The following is a 13,485-nucleotide window of genomic DNA, read 5'->3' on the forward strand; positions in this document are numbered from 1 at the left end:
ACAGATCTTATCACCCTAGGATGTTATGGCAGTTAAAGGGTGAGATATGTTTGTGTTACTGACATTCTTCCAACTCCCTCCTTGGTGTTCAGCAGAACAAATAAATGTAGGGTTTGGCACAACCTAGGGTGAGTAAATGATTTTTCACTGTCGCTTTAATTATATTTAACTCGTACTAATTATAAACTCGCAGACGAACCAAAACATGTTAGCCAGCTCGTTTAATAAAAACCTACAGATTGCGCCAAAAATAGCTTTACAGACATCAACAGAACAAAATGGCGGAATTCAACTAACGAAACGACTTTAGATTTAGTCAAGTTAGTGAGTTGGTCGATCACCACGTTCCAAACTAGGCAGCATGATTATCTTGATGGTAATTTAATTAAGTTCTATACGATTCAATACCAGTGTCGAAGTTGCTAGATGCGATCCCAGAAAAAAATCAGTGCCATCAGTTCTTCTTGACCTCAGATCAAAACAGAAACTTAATATCCTATAGATGGCGACATTACTTCTGTTTTAATGTAGCAGAAACAAACTGACTACAAAGTGTAACTTAGCAGGAAAATACGTTTGCTTCTATTTGTTGGGTCTGGAGACATGTGATTTTGCACAACAAAATTGACTGCAAATTCTTTACTTATTTTCCTCAAATTCTTCATTCATCTTAGCCACCTATAAAAATTATGGCCTGATGGGTTTTTTCAGATTATGGTTTTATTTAACCCCTAACAAAGTTTCTGTTTGATGTCTGCACGGTATGTTGATTATTTCCTAATACTGAAAACAAACAAAAAAACAGCTTAAACCAGCCTAGGCTTGTTAGCTGGTTTTAACTGATTTAGTTTTTTTTTTTTTCCAGCCATTTCCAGGCTGGTTTCCAGCCATTTCAAGCCTGGTCATAGCTGGTCAGGATGGAAAATGACCAGCTAAAACCCTTGACCAACCTGGTTTAAGCTGGACATAGCTGGTTTTGGCTGGGCTCCCAGCCTGGCTAAGCTGGTTTTAGGCTAGTCATCTCCCAGCCTGGTCAACGGTCATCCAACATTTGATTGATTGTATGTCTGACATTCTCAGTCAGTTTGCGAAGATTACGTTGGAATTGAGTTTGAGTTTTGAGAATTGAGTTTCATTCATTCATTTCTTTTCGGCTTAGTCCTTTATTATTGGGTCCGCACAGCTGAATGAACCGCCAACTTATCCAGCATATGTTTTACACAGCGGATGCCTTCCATCCATAACCCATCAATGGGAAACATCCATACACACTCGTTCACACACACTCATACACTATGGTCAATTTTAGCATACCCAATTCACATGTACCATGTCTTTGGACTTGTGGGGGAAACCGGAACACCCAGAGGAAACCCATGCGAACACGGGGAGAACATGTAAGCTCCACACAGAAATGCCAACTGACCCAACCAAGGCTCAAACCAGTGACCTTCTTGCTGTGAGGCAAACATACCACCCACTGCGCCACCACGTCACCTGTTATGTTTTTGAAAGGCAAAAAAGGGTAAAGACCCTTATGAAGATAAACATTATAACCTGAAGTAGTTGGCCAGTGTTACTTCATGATTAAACATTGGTTATTATTGCAAAGCCATGGTAAATTTGTGGTTACATACAACTAATACAATACATTTGTTTGTATATGTTTGTTTGCATAAAAAATCATGGTTTATTTTTGTGAGGTCAAGCGAGTAAGTTGCTAATATCTGAAATCATCTGAAAAGTAACTAATTTACTCAAATATTTAGGCCTAGCGTTACTCAAATGAGTTTGGATTTAGGCTACAGCCCTAAGTTATAATTTATAGTAGATACTGGTGTTTTGAACCAAATTTTAATTTATCTAAAGTGGTAATTACAGTAATATGAACAAATTAGCCAGTACTGTAGTTTTCTACAACAACAGTATTCTTTTTACTACAGTATATTTTTAGTTTAGGCTTACGGTTAAAAACAAAAGTATATTATTTGTTACAGTTTAGCTGTTCACTAGACTATAATTAGCACTATTCTATGCTGTAGCATTTATTAACAGTGATGTAAATACTGAACATTGTAATGCCATGGTCAAAAAAACGCTATATTTACTGTAAATTATAATTTTGTGTGGGAGTGCTCCCCTATTTGAGTCATCCTGTGCAAATTTCAGATTTCAATAATGGCTAGAGATTAAATTTTACTGCTTATGTTGTTAAATCTCTGAATTATTTTGCAGATGCACAAATTGGTTAATCCAGAGAAGTGATCAGAATTATGTAATGGAAAATAATCAGAAATGATCAGAAAATCTAATTAAATGTCACATCATTTATAATCATAACATAAGCATATATAAAAACAAAATATGAACTTATGATAAAGATGAAGTGCGAATAACAGGAGACCACTATATTACATGTTTGCATTGAGTAGTGAGATGCACTTAATCTCATCGCACATGTATATGTACATTGTATATGTGTACAGTGACAATAAAAGGCATTCAATTCTATTTTGATTATTCTATTTTGTTCTATTCTATTCTATTTTGATCTATTTTATTTTGATCTACTCTACTCTACTCTACTCTATTCTATTCTATTCTATTCTATTCTATTCTACTCTATTCTATTCTATTTTGACCTATTTTATTTTGATCTACTCTATTCTATTCTATTCCATTCTATTCTATTCTATTTTGACCTACTTTATTTTGATCTATTCTATTCTATTCTATTCTATTCTATTCTATTCTATAAGGATTGATGACAGTATTTTCTGGGAATCCTAATCAATGAAATCAACACATGAGGGCGCTGTTGATGAGACAAAAACTGTCCAATCAGAAGTCAGTCAGTGATAACTTCCTCTTTGTCAGCTAGTTTCCAAGGAAATCTTACACATTTTCATTTACCTCATACAGTAAAAAACTTCATTGACATAATACAAATGACAAAAAAGTATAAAAACTTTCAAACTATGCTGATTAAAACTATTACTACAATCTTTATTAACATTTAGGCCAAAGTAATATCTGTGTCTTTAAAATAAATCTACAATTTTAACTTTCTGAAGCAATCCAATTTTACAGTCGTCCAATTAGAGATGTGATGTAATAATTTGCAGAATAAGATATCGTATGTCTGTTTCACACATTGGTTGCTCAGTGGTTAGCACTGTCACCTCGCAGCAAATAGGTCGCTGGTTCGAGTCCCGACTGGGTCAGTTAGCGTTTTCTGTGTGGAGTTTGCATGTTCTCCTCCCGTGTTGGCGTGTTTCCTTCAAGTGCTCCGGTTTCTTCCACAGTCCAAAGGTATAGGTGAATTGAATGAGTGTGTAGTGAATGAGTGTGTGTGAATGAGTGTGTATGGGTGTTTCCGAGTGCTGGGTTGCAGCTAGAAGGGCATCTGCTGTGTAAAACATATGCTATTTCAGTTCATTCCACTGTGGCAATTAAGCCAAAGGAAAATGAATGAATGTTTCACATTGTCCATGTGACCTCAAAGTCAGTGACACGACACTAAAATTTGCAACTTGATACGCAGGCCTGGTTTGACTATCAACAGACTTAGCTTCCTCGTAAACAGGTTTAACTTAATTATAAAAACTGTACAAGAAGTGATTTGCAACAAAAAAACAATAAATCTATTTATAACCCAATACTTACCAGCAGGTAAAACTTGGCTATCTGAAAGTTGATAAGAAAGGGCGTCAACATAACATGAGAAACAAGACAAACTTCAAAATGTGCAAAATAATAAATAAAATAAATCATGATGTAAAGTAACCAATTACAAATATTCAGATTGCTGTAATCGAGTAGTTTTTCTCAGAAATTGTAATTTATTAAGTAGTTTTAAAATTGTGTACTTTAACTTTCCCTTGAGTGCATTTTAGTGCTGTATTGGTACTTTACTTCACTACTTTCCTTCAACCTGCTGCCACTACTTAAATTTTTTATTGTCTTTGGTGATTAGAAAAATCAGTCATGTGATTCCTGTCCAACCAAGAAGGTAAATCACATCATAATGAAGATGTCACAAGACGTCAACTTGATGTCAGATTAAAGTTGTACCCCAACATCGTGGGGACGTTGCATTTTATTTGGAATTAAAAATCGGGTTGACGTCCAACTCAAAATCAACCAAATATCAACATCTAATGACAGCTTGAAGTTGTTTGGACGTTACCACTATGACGTCTATCAGATGTTGGATTTTGGTTGCCGTACCTGATGAACAAATGTCAGTATTTTACATCAAAATGACGTTGGTTTAAGATGTTGGCTTGATGTTGGATTTTGGTGACTTTCCAACACAATCTAAAATCAACCAATTATCAACATCGTTTGATGTCGTTACTGGACATCAAAATAACATTGTCCTTAGATGCTGGCTAGACATAGAATTTTGGTCACCTGACGTCACAACCTAAATCTAACCTAATATTAATGTCTTATGATGTTGTGTGTTGCCTGGGCAATAACTAAATGCACTACAGAATGTTACGTTTACACACATCCACAATTACATGTAAACCCTTCAGCTTTTTACAGGGTAATACTCACTACTCTTGAGTACTTGAAAAGGGCTACTTTTTACTCTTTGAGTAATATTTACAACAGATACTTTTACTCTATTTGGACTACATTTTAGGCAAGTAATAGTACTTTTACTTCATTATGATTTGTCAGTACTCTTTCCACCACTGATCATTATATTTCGTCCTCAGTGTGTGGTTCATGAAGCTCAACAAAATCCAGAATTAAAATCAACATTATATCACATTATATAACAATGCTTGATATTATAAACCCAGAGTTTGTGTTTGATATAAACCCAGAGTTTGTAATTAACAAAAAATTGATGCCAGCGTAAAATGATGCAGAGCATTTAAAATGATGAGGAGCAAGCTCATTGGCTGCCGAGGTGACACAACCAATCTCCTACGCCATGTTATTGACGCAGGAGCAGGTTAGGTGACCTATCAACCTGTGTGCGCATAGAGTTTCATGGTAGAAAATTTTATTCTGTCTAAACTATCACTTAAAATAACAATTAAAAGCCAACAAACACGAAAATGTGGCACATTTCTTTTTTAATGTGACATGCGGGACATAATGGTGTAAATACTGTGCAGTAGGGTTAATGTCCTCTCCAAACTTTAAGTCACTCAATCCACTAGAGTCCTGAAGCCTGTTGCACAAAGGCAGTTTCAGATTTACCCAGGTAGGTTTGTTTTTAGTTTCAGAGAACACACACACAAATTATGCAAAAAAGCCACACTCAAATCGATCTGTCTTTTGTGGCTAATAATTTATAGCTACTTAGTTATACCTAAACTTAAAATTAAATATATTTGAAACTATTTATCTATTATAATGGTTTCAAATTTTCATTCATTCATTTATTTTCCTTTATTCACCAGGGGTCGCCACAGCGGAATGAACTACCAACTTATCCAGCATATGTTTTACGCAGCGGATGCCCCTCTAGTTGCAACCCAGTACTGAGAAACATCCATACAAACTCATTCACTACAGCCAATTTAGTTAATCCAATTCACCTACTGTATACCACATGTCTTCGGACTGTGGGGGAAACGGAACACCCGAAGGAAAATACCAACTGACCCAGCTGGGACTCGAACCAGCGACCTTCTTGCTGAGGTGACAATGCTAACTACTCAGCCACCGTGTCGCCCCTAAATATTATATTCACAAATGTAAATTGTCTTCATCGTTACCATCATTACCATTATCTGCAGAATTTTCCTCTGACTTAAATTGTTTAATTACTACATTACAAAATGTTTACATTTTTCTTTTGTTAATTTTTGATTAGTTTTATTTATTTTCTCATTATTTAAATTAAATTTTTTATTATTGTACTTGATGTCATCAAATGTAATGTTAAAACCCAGAGATGCACGGTGGCGCAGTGGGTAGCACGTGCCCTTACAGCAAGAGGGTCGCTGGTTCAAACCCCGGCTGGGTCAGTTGGCGTTTCTGTGTGGAGTTTGCATGTTCTCCCCATATTTGCGTGGGTTTCCTCCAGGTCCTCCGGTTTCCCAAGTCCAAAAACATGCGCTATAGGTGAATAGGTAAGCCAAATTGTCCGTAGTGTATGTAAGTGAATGAGTATGTATCCGCTGGATAAGTTGGCGGTTCATTCTGCTGTGGTGTCCCCAGATTAATAAAGGGACTAAGCCGCAAAGAAAATGAATGAATGAAAGTTGGCGGTTCATTCCGCTGTGGCGACCCCAGATTAATAAAGGCTGAGACTAAGCCAAAAGGAAAATGAATGAATGAATGTTAAAACCCAATTAAAAATGTGGAGTTCTGCAGCCAGATAATGGGTTTTTAAAAATCCTATCAGTGGTTGAAGAGAAAGACTTAAACACAGAGGACGTCACTGGCTGTCAATCAAAAATGTGACGCAGGTGATTCCCAGCATATTCCATGTCAGAACACGAACATATAGAAAACAATACGTCATCAGTTTTTAGTAGCCTAAAGACTGGGCTAGATCGGTTTTAAAAAGGTTACCTGTATAATGAATAAGTGATGCTGAATTTAAGTGACATATAAACAAACACGTTGCGTTGTGGTGTAATGTTTTTTACTATAAGGAAGCATTTGCTGAAAGACAGAATACAAATATTTAATCAAAGGGACAGTACCCCAAAAATGAAAACTCTTTGCTCACTGTTTACTTGTTTTAAACCAGTTTGAGTTTATTCTTCTGCTGAACACAAAAAAAGATCATTTGAAGAATGTAGGAAAACAGTCGCTATTGACTTCTATAGTGTTTTGCTACTTCTATGATGTCAATGGCTGCTGTTTCTAACATTCTTCAGTGTATCCTGTTTTATGTTCAACAGAAGAAGACAATTCATAAAAGTTTAAGAAGGTTATGTTAGGTAAGGTTAGGTTAGGTTACTTTATTTATACCCGACAGTAGATTTGTTTAAAGTCGAGTCCTCATCTCATAACAGTGCAACACAAAAAATTCACATAGTGACAACACAAATAGACATAAAGACATAAAACATAAACATACAAAACACTCTCTATCAAAAAATTTCATTAAATAAAGTTAAATAAAAAATAAAATAAATAAAATAAAATAAAAATAAAATAAAATAAAATAAAATAAAATAAGATAAAATAAAATAAAATAAAATAAAATAAAAATAGAACCTCCCCTATGTGAGTAAATGGTAAGGAATGTTGTTAGTGTTGGTATCATCTCACGTTGTTTTAGTAATTAGTAACTAATGTCCAGTATTTGGTTTGTTTGCAGTGATCTGTGGAGCAATGAAAGACTTTGCTGAGGCCAGCTTCCAGCCTCCGCCACTGAGACTGCAGCTCTGCACAAGACGTTTGGCCAGCAGAGAAATTAAAATGATCGTGCCCAACTGAGCCTGGTTTCTCTCAAGGTTTTTTTTCTTCACTTCCGCCATTAATGAAGTTTTTTTTTCCCTCTCTGCTGTCGCCACTGGCTTGCATGGTTCGGGATCTGTAGAGCTGTGCATCGTTGGATTTGCCCTTCAATATTTGGACTCTCAGTAGTGATTATTAAACCACACTGAACTGAACTGAACTGAACTGAACTTGAACACTACAAACTGAACTACACTGTTCCTATTTACTGTGACCTTTTATGTGAAGCTGCTTTGACACAATCTACATTGTATAAGCGCTATACAAATAAAGGTGAATTGACTGGACAGTTACCATGGAACAGGAGGAGGCCTGGATTGTGGAGCAATGGCCATGAACATGGACTATATTAGAGCAGGGAGTACAGTGCATCCCGAAAGTATTCATAGCGCTTCACTTTTTCACATTTTTTATGTTACAAACCTTATTCCCAAATGGATTAAATTCATCTATTTCCTGAAGATTCTATACACAATATGCCATAATGACAATGTGAAAAAGATTTTTGGAAATTGTTGCAAATTTATTTAAAATAAAACACCTGTAAAATCTCGAGCACATAAGTATTCACAGCCTTTGCTCAATACTTTGTTGATGGTCCTTTGGCAGCAATTACAGCCTCAAGTCTTTTTGCATATGATACCACAAGCTTGGCACACCTTTCTTTGGGAATTTTTGCTCATTTCTCTTTGCAGTACCTCTAAAGCTCTATCAGGTTAGATGGGAAGTGATGGTGAACAGTCATTTTCAGATCTCTCCAGAGATGTTCAATAGGATTTAGGTCTGGGTTCTGGCTGGACACTCAAGGACATTCACAGAGTTGTTGTGAAGCTCATTGATATTTTGGCAGTGTGCTTTGGGTTATTGTCCTGCTAGAAGATGAACTGTCGTCCCAGTCTGAGGTCAAGAGCACTCTGAAGCAGGTTTTCATTCAGGATGTCTCTGTACATTGCTGCATTCATCTTTCCCTCTATCCTGACTAGTCTTCCAGTTCCTGCTGCTGAAAAACATCCCCACAGCATGATGCTGCCACCACCTTGCTTCACTGTAGGGATGGTATTAGCCTGGTGATGAGCGGTGCCTGGTTTTCTCCAAACGTAACGCCTGGCATTCACTCCAGAGTGTTTGATTTCATTCTCATCAAACCAGGGAAATTTGTTCTGTGTCAAATTTGTGCTCATTGGAACTTTCAGAGCAGCAGAAATTGTTCTGTAACCTTCCCCAGCCTTGTGCTTCGAGACAGTCCTGATTCGGAGGTCTACAGACAATTCCTTTGTCTTCATGCTTTGTCTGTGCTTTGACATGCACTGTCAACCCTGGGACCTCATATAGACAGGTGTACGCCTTTTCAAGTCATGTCAAATCAACTGAATTTACCACAGGTGAACAATTAAGCTGCTGAAATATCTCAAGAGTGATCAGTGAAAACAGAATGTACCTAAGCTCAATTTAGAGCTTCACAGAAAAGGCTGCGAATACTTCTGTACATGTGATTTTTCAGGGGTTTTTTTATAAAATTACAACAATTTCAAAAGATATTTTTTCACATTGTCATTATGGGGTATTGTGTGTAGAATTTGGAAATAAATTAATTTAATCCATTTTACAATAAGGCTGTAACATAAAAAAAAGTGGAAAATTTTAAGCACTGTGAATACATTCCGGATGTTCTGTATTATTATGAAGTAGTGGCAGTGCAGCGTTTTTCACATACAATTCACACGCAGTGAAAGAAGAACTACTTAACACCAATGACAAGTTGACATACTGAATGTAATGAGGGGTATAGTGAGAGGTATTAGTTACTTTGTTCCTTCTAACCAAACTAAAACAAAAAAGCCATAGCGTGCTGTGTCATTACTATCTACTTGGTGACCACAAAATTCCTAAACAAAGTGCTCAATGGCATGTTGCTCACCCTGAGGGAGGACTGGGAGGTGAACTGGCTGATTGAGCTTATTGTAAGAGCTGGAGTTGATAACCGATGCATTTGATGAAAGTAAACAAAAAATTGACAAGAAAAATGAACAGACCTGATTCACTACCTGCAGTTTACAACAGGAAACCTACAAGCATGAGGGATTTACAGTATACACAATGACTAATCAACACACTTGAATCATAAACAATGATTATCATCTGAGGCCTGTTGCACAAAGCCAGTTTGGGTTTTCAGTTCATGTTTTGTTTGATTTTTATCCGGTTTTATCACCAAGGTAATTTACACTACACAACTAACTTGTTCTGGGGCAGGTTTTAGTGTGGTTTAGAGCTGGGGTGTCAAACTCAGTTCCTGAGGCCCATTGCGTAAAGCCGGTTTGGGTTTTTACCCAGGTAAATTCGCGTTAAGGTGGTCTTTTTGCTCTAAATTAAAGATACACTAATAGCATTTTAAGTTATTTTGCTAATAATTTATTTATATCGAATTAGAATGATTTACAGTACTCAGCATAACTGAGTACATCCCATTTTGAAATGTTATATTTTTATCAATTTCTCAGTGAATATAGGCAGTGTATTTTGGTGCATTTAAACAAAACAGCTTTATTTAACAGATATATTTATTAAAATAATAAAAATAAATAAAATAAAAAAATTTAGTCACTGAACATATTTAGAAATTAAAAGATAATACAATTACAAAAAAGCTAAATATTGCAAAATAAAATTACAACCTACAAAATTTCAACTAAATTTTTCAATTTTTTTGCTTCTCCTGATTTTTCCTCTTTTTAAAATTTGTAGTAGTTTTTGGACTGTTATTGTAAGTTAGTTAGATAAACTCCAGATTTGGCTTCAGTACTGCAGTGTTAATTCCGCTGAGGAAAAATTTTCGTCATGATTTTCGTGACAAACAAGTTTCTACTGACAAAAACTAGACGAAAACTAAATAAAAATGAAGTGATGATGACGACAACTATAATATACTGACATTTTCGTTAACTAATAAAAACAAGAATGTAATTGAGGGACATTTTTTGGAAATTATCCAACATCCAGAATTAATCTTAGTGTGTGACACATGACGCACACACACACACTTGAATAGTAACTGCTTCACAGTAAATGCGGGATGCGATTACATCATCTTCCATAGGGGCGTCTGTCAGATTAAACTATAATAAAATGGCAACAGATGAGAGAAAACAAACATTCATGTTTGACGTCAAGACAAATACAACATAATGATGTATTTGATGTCGCATGCAACATAACAAAACTGCCTTGAAGTAAAGCGCACTTTTACCTGCCAGCACTCCCGTATTTCCTGGGAGTCTCCCGTATTTCAGACCCATCTCCCGCCACCCTCTCATTTTGTTATTTCTCCCAGAAAACTCCCGTAATTTAACCCCCAACCTCCCTTGAAGTTTAGTTGACTAAAACTAGACTAAATCTAAAATGATTCAGAACACTAAGACTAAAACTAAATCAAAATGTGCTGTCAAAATTAACACTGCAATACTGACTAATCTAATGTATATGCACAAATATAATATTATATAGCTTCCTATTAAAATATAAATTAAAAGATAGATTTGTGAGGGGTGTACTTATATATGCTGAGCACTGTAGATTGTATTTGAATATTATATATTCAATTACTTTCAAATTGTCAAATAATATTGGTAATGTTCATTTTGGTCAGAACTGCAGAGTTTAGTTCCAGTCCTGCTTTAACACACTTCAATTAGTTTGATCAGGTGTGGGTATTTATTGGGTATAGCTAATCTGTGCAGAGCTGTGACCCTCCAGCAGATTGACACCTGTATTAAGTCACTCCCAGTCCACATGCGTCTTTTTTACACTAAAAGCATTTTTGAGTAAAACTCTTTTGGAAAAACAGCCTGGAGTTTGTTCAACTCGTTTTGTGCAACTCAGATTATTACTATAATAATCAAAACAATGACATGTCACGAAGATCACATACAGGAACAGGAAAATCACACACTTTAAAAACCAACAGTCAACTTTACCAAATAAAATGAGTGTGGTTAACTCAAAATTTACAGAAAGTTAATTCCACTCATTTGAAGTGAAGTTTCTTAAACTAATTTCGAGAGGAGCATGTGATTTGATTGAGCACGTCTGGCCACTCATCTGTAATCAGTAATAATCCAATCAGAATGATCCTAGTTTACTATAAATGGATCATTTTCTCACTACTGCTCTATCTTCGTTTGGAAGAATCCCCCTTCCACCCCATCTCCTCCTTTTCCTCCTTTTTCTAAAGGGGGAGCTCTCGAGACCTACCTGATCTCGGATCTCCTAATATGCTTATCAACCGGGCGGGAGCCCTGGACTCAAATATCTCCGAGCTCAGGGTTCTCTCCCGGGACAGCATGCTTATCTTACCTGCTTTATACGCCAAGCATATCTAAGTGGGAACTCTTGAAAAGAGTTTTGAACTCAGTGTTGAAGGTAATGAGTTAAATAACTACCTCAGTACTTCACCTTAAAAGGAGTAGATTCACAGTACTCATATAGATTAGTTTCCTAACTCAAATGGTTTGTAGCAATCGGTTTCCTCAAAAACTTTGAGTTACCTTAACTTTTTGGGTATTACAATTTATGACAAAAACAATTACTGGCTTTTTTCTTTTTCTGATTTTTACAGATTTTTATTTCTACATTTATTTTATTTATCAAAATATATACAATATTTGTGTATATATATATATATATATATATATATATATATATATATATATATATATATATTGCAACTTAAAAAGAATCCATCAACAGGCAAAAAAAGCTTATCTTGAAATTGTTTTACAGTCTATGAAAATAAAAGGATTACTTGAGAAGATCTTATTTATTCATATTAAGGAAGTAAATATTATTTTTGTTTTTAAAACATCTCACTGAGGTTTATATATTTGATCTGTCATTAAAACACCAATATTCTGAAATATTATTTTAATTATAAATGTATTTTAAGCATCATTACTTGTCTTCAGTGTATTTGACTTCAGAAATCAATCATTTGATTTGATTTGATTTGATTTGATTAATTTCGAGTAGAAAAATCATACAAAAAACAATTCTTTAAACGAAAATGGAGCGGGATGAAGCACAAGCTTATTATTTTGCCCACCCCATCACCACACACATCATTCGTCTATTACTTCAACTTATTTCTTCTTTTACTTATCTCTTCTTTTTACACGAGACGTATGAGCTTTATTTGAGACATATTTTATCATTTTGGCATCTTTGACATATTATATGTTTGATTACATTTGTACATTTAAATTTTATAACATAGACCCAAATCATGAATAGAGATTTGAAAAAAGCTGTTTGGAAAGTGTATATTATATATTATATGTCTATTACATACAGTGCTCAGCATATATAAGTACACCCCTCACAACTCATAATTTAATAGGAAGCTATACAGTATTATATTTGTGCATGTACAATAGATTAGTCAGTAATGAAGTCAAATCTGGAGCTTATCTAACAAAATAACTTATGATAACGGTCATAAAACTACTACACCCAAATTTATAAGTTATAGAAAAATATTAAATACAAATAAAAAAAAAAAAAAGGAAAAATCACTGGAAGTAAAAAATTAGTTGAAATTTTGTAGATTGTACTTTTGTTTGCAATATTTACCTTGCATTTAAACTGTTTTGCTTAAATGCAACAAAAATACATTGCCTATATTGACGAAAAATGGATAAAAAATGTTCAATTTAAAAATGGGTTGTACTCAATTATGCTGAGCACTATATGTTATAAATTATTTTAAATTCACTTTTGATTACTTTTGTCCTTGATGAATATATTTTTTATCTTTGAATGGCATAACATGTCATAGTTTTAACAAAAAGATGAAGCTTTACAGCTTTTCAAATTGATAATAATAATAATCAAACACTGAAGACTAGATAAATAATGCTGTAAATTCAGCTTTGACACCAAGGGAATATATTTAATGTATTTCATTATATATATATATATATATATATATATATATATATATATATATATATATATATATATATATATATATATATATATATATATATA

This window comes from Danio aesculapii, chromosome 1 (genome assembly GCF_903798145.1).
Source record: "Danio aesculapii chromosome 1, fDanAes4.1, whole genome shotgun sequence".
Classification (NCBI taxonomy): Eukaryota; Metazoa; Chordata; class Actinopteri; order Cypriniformes; family Danionidae; genus Danio; species Danio aesculapii.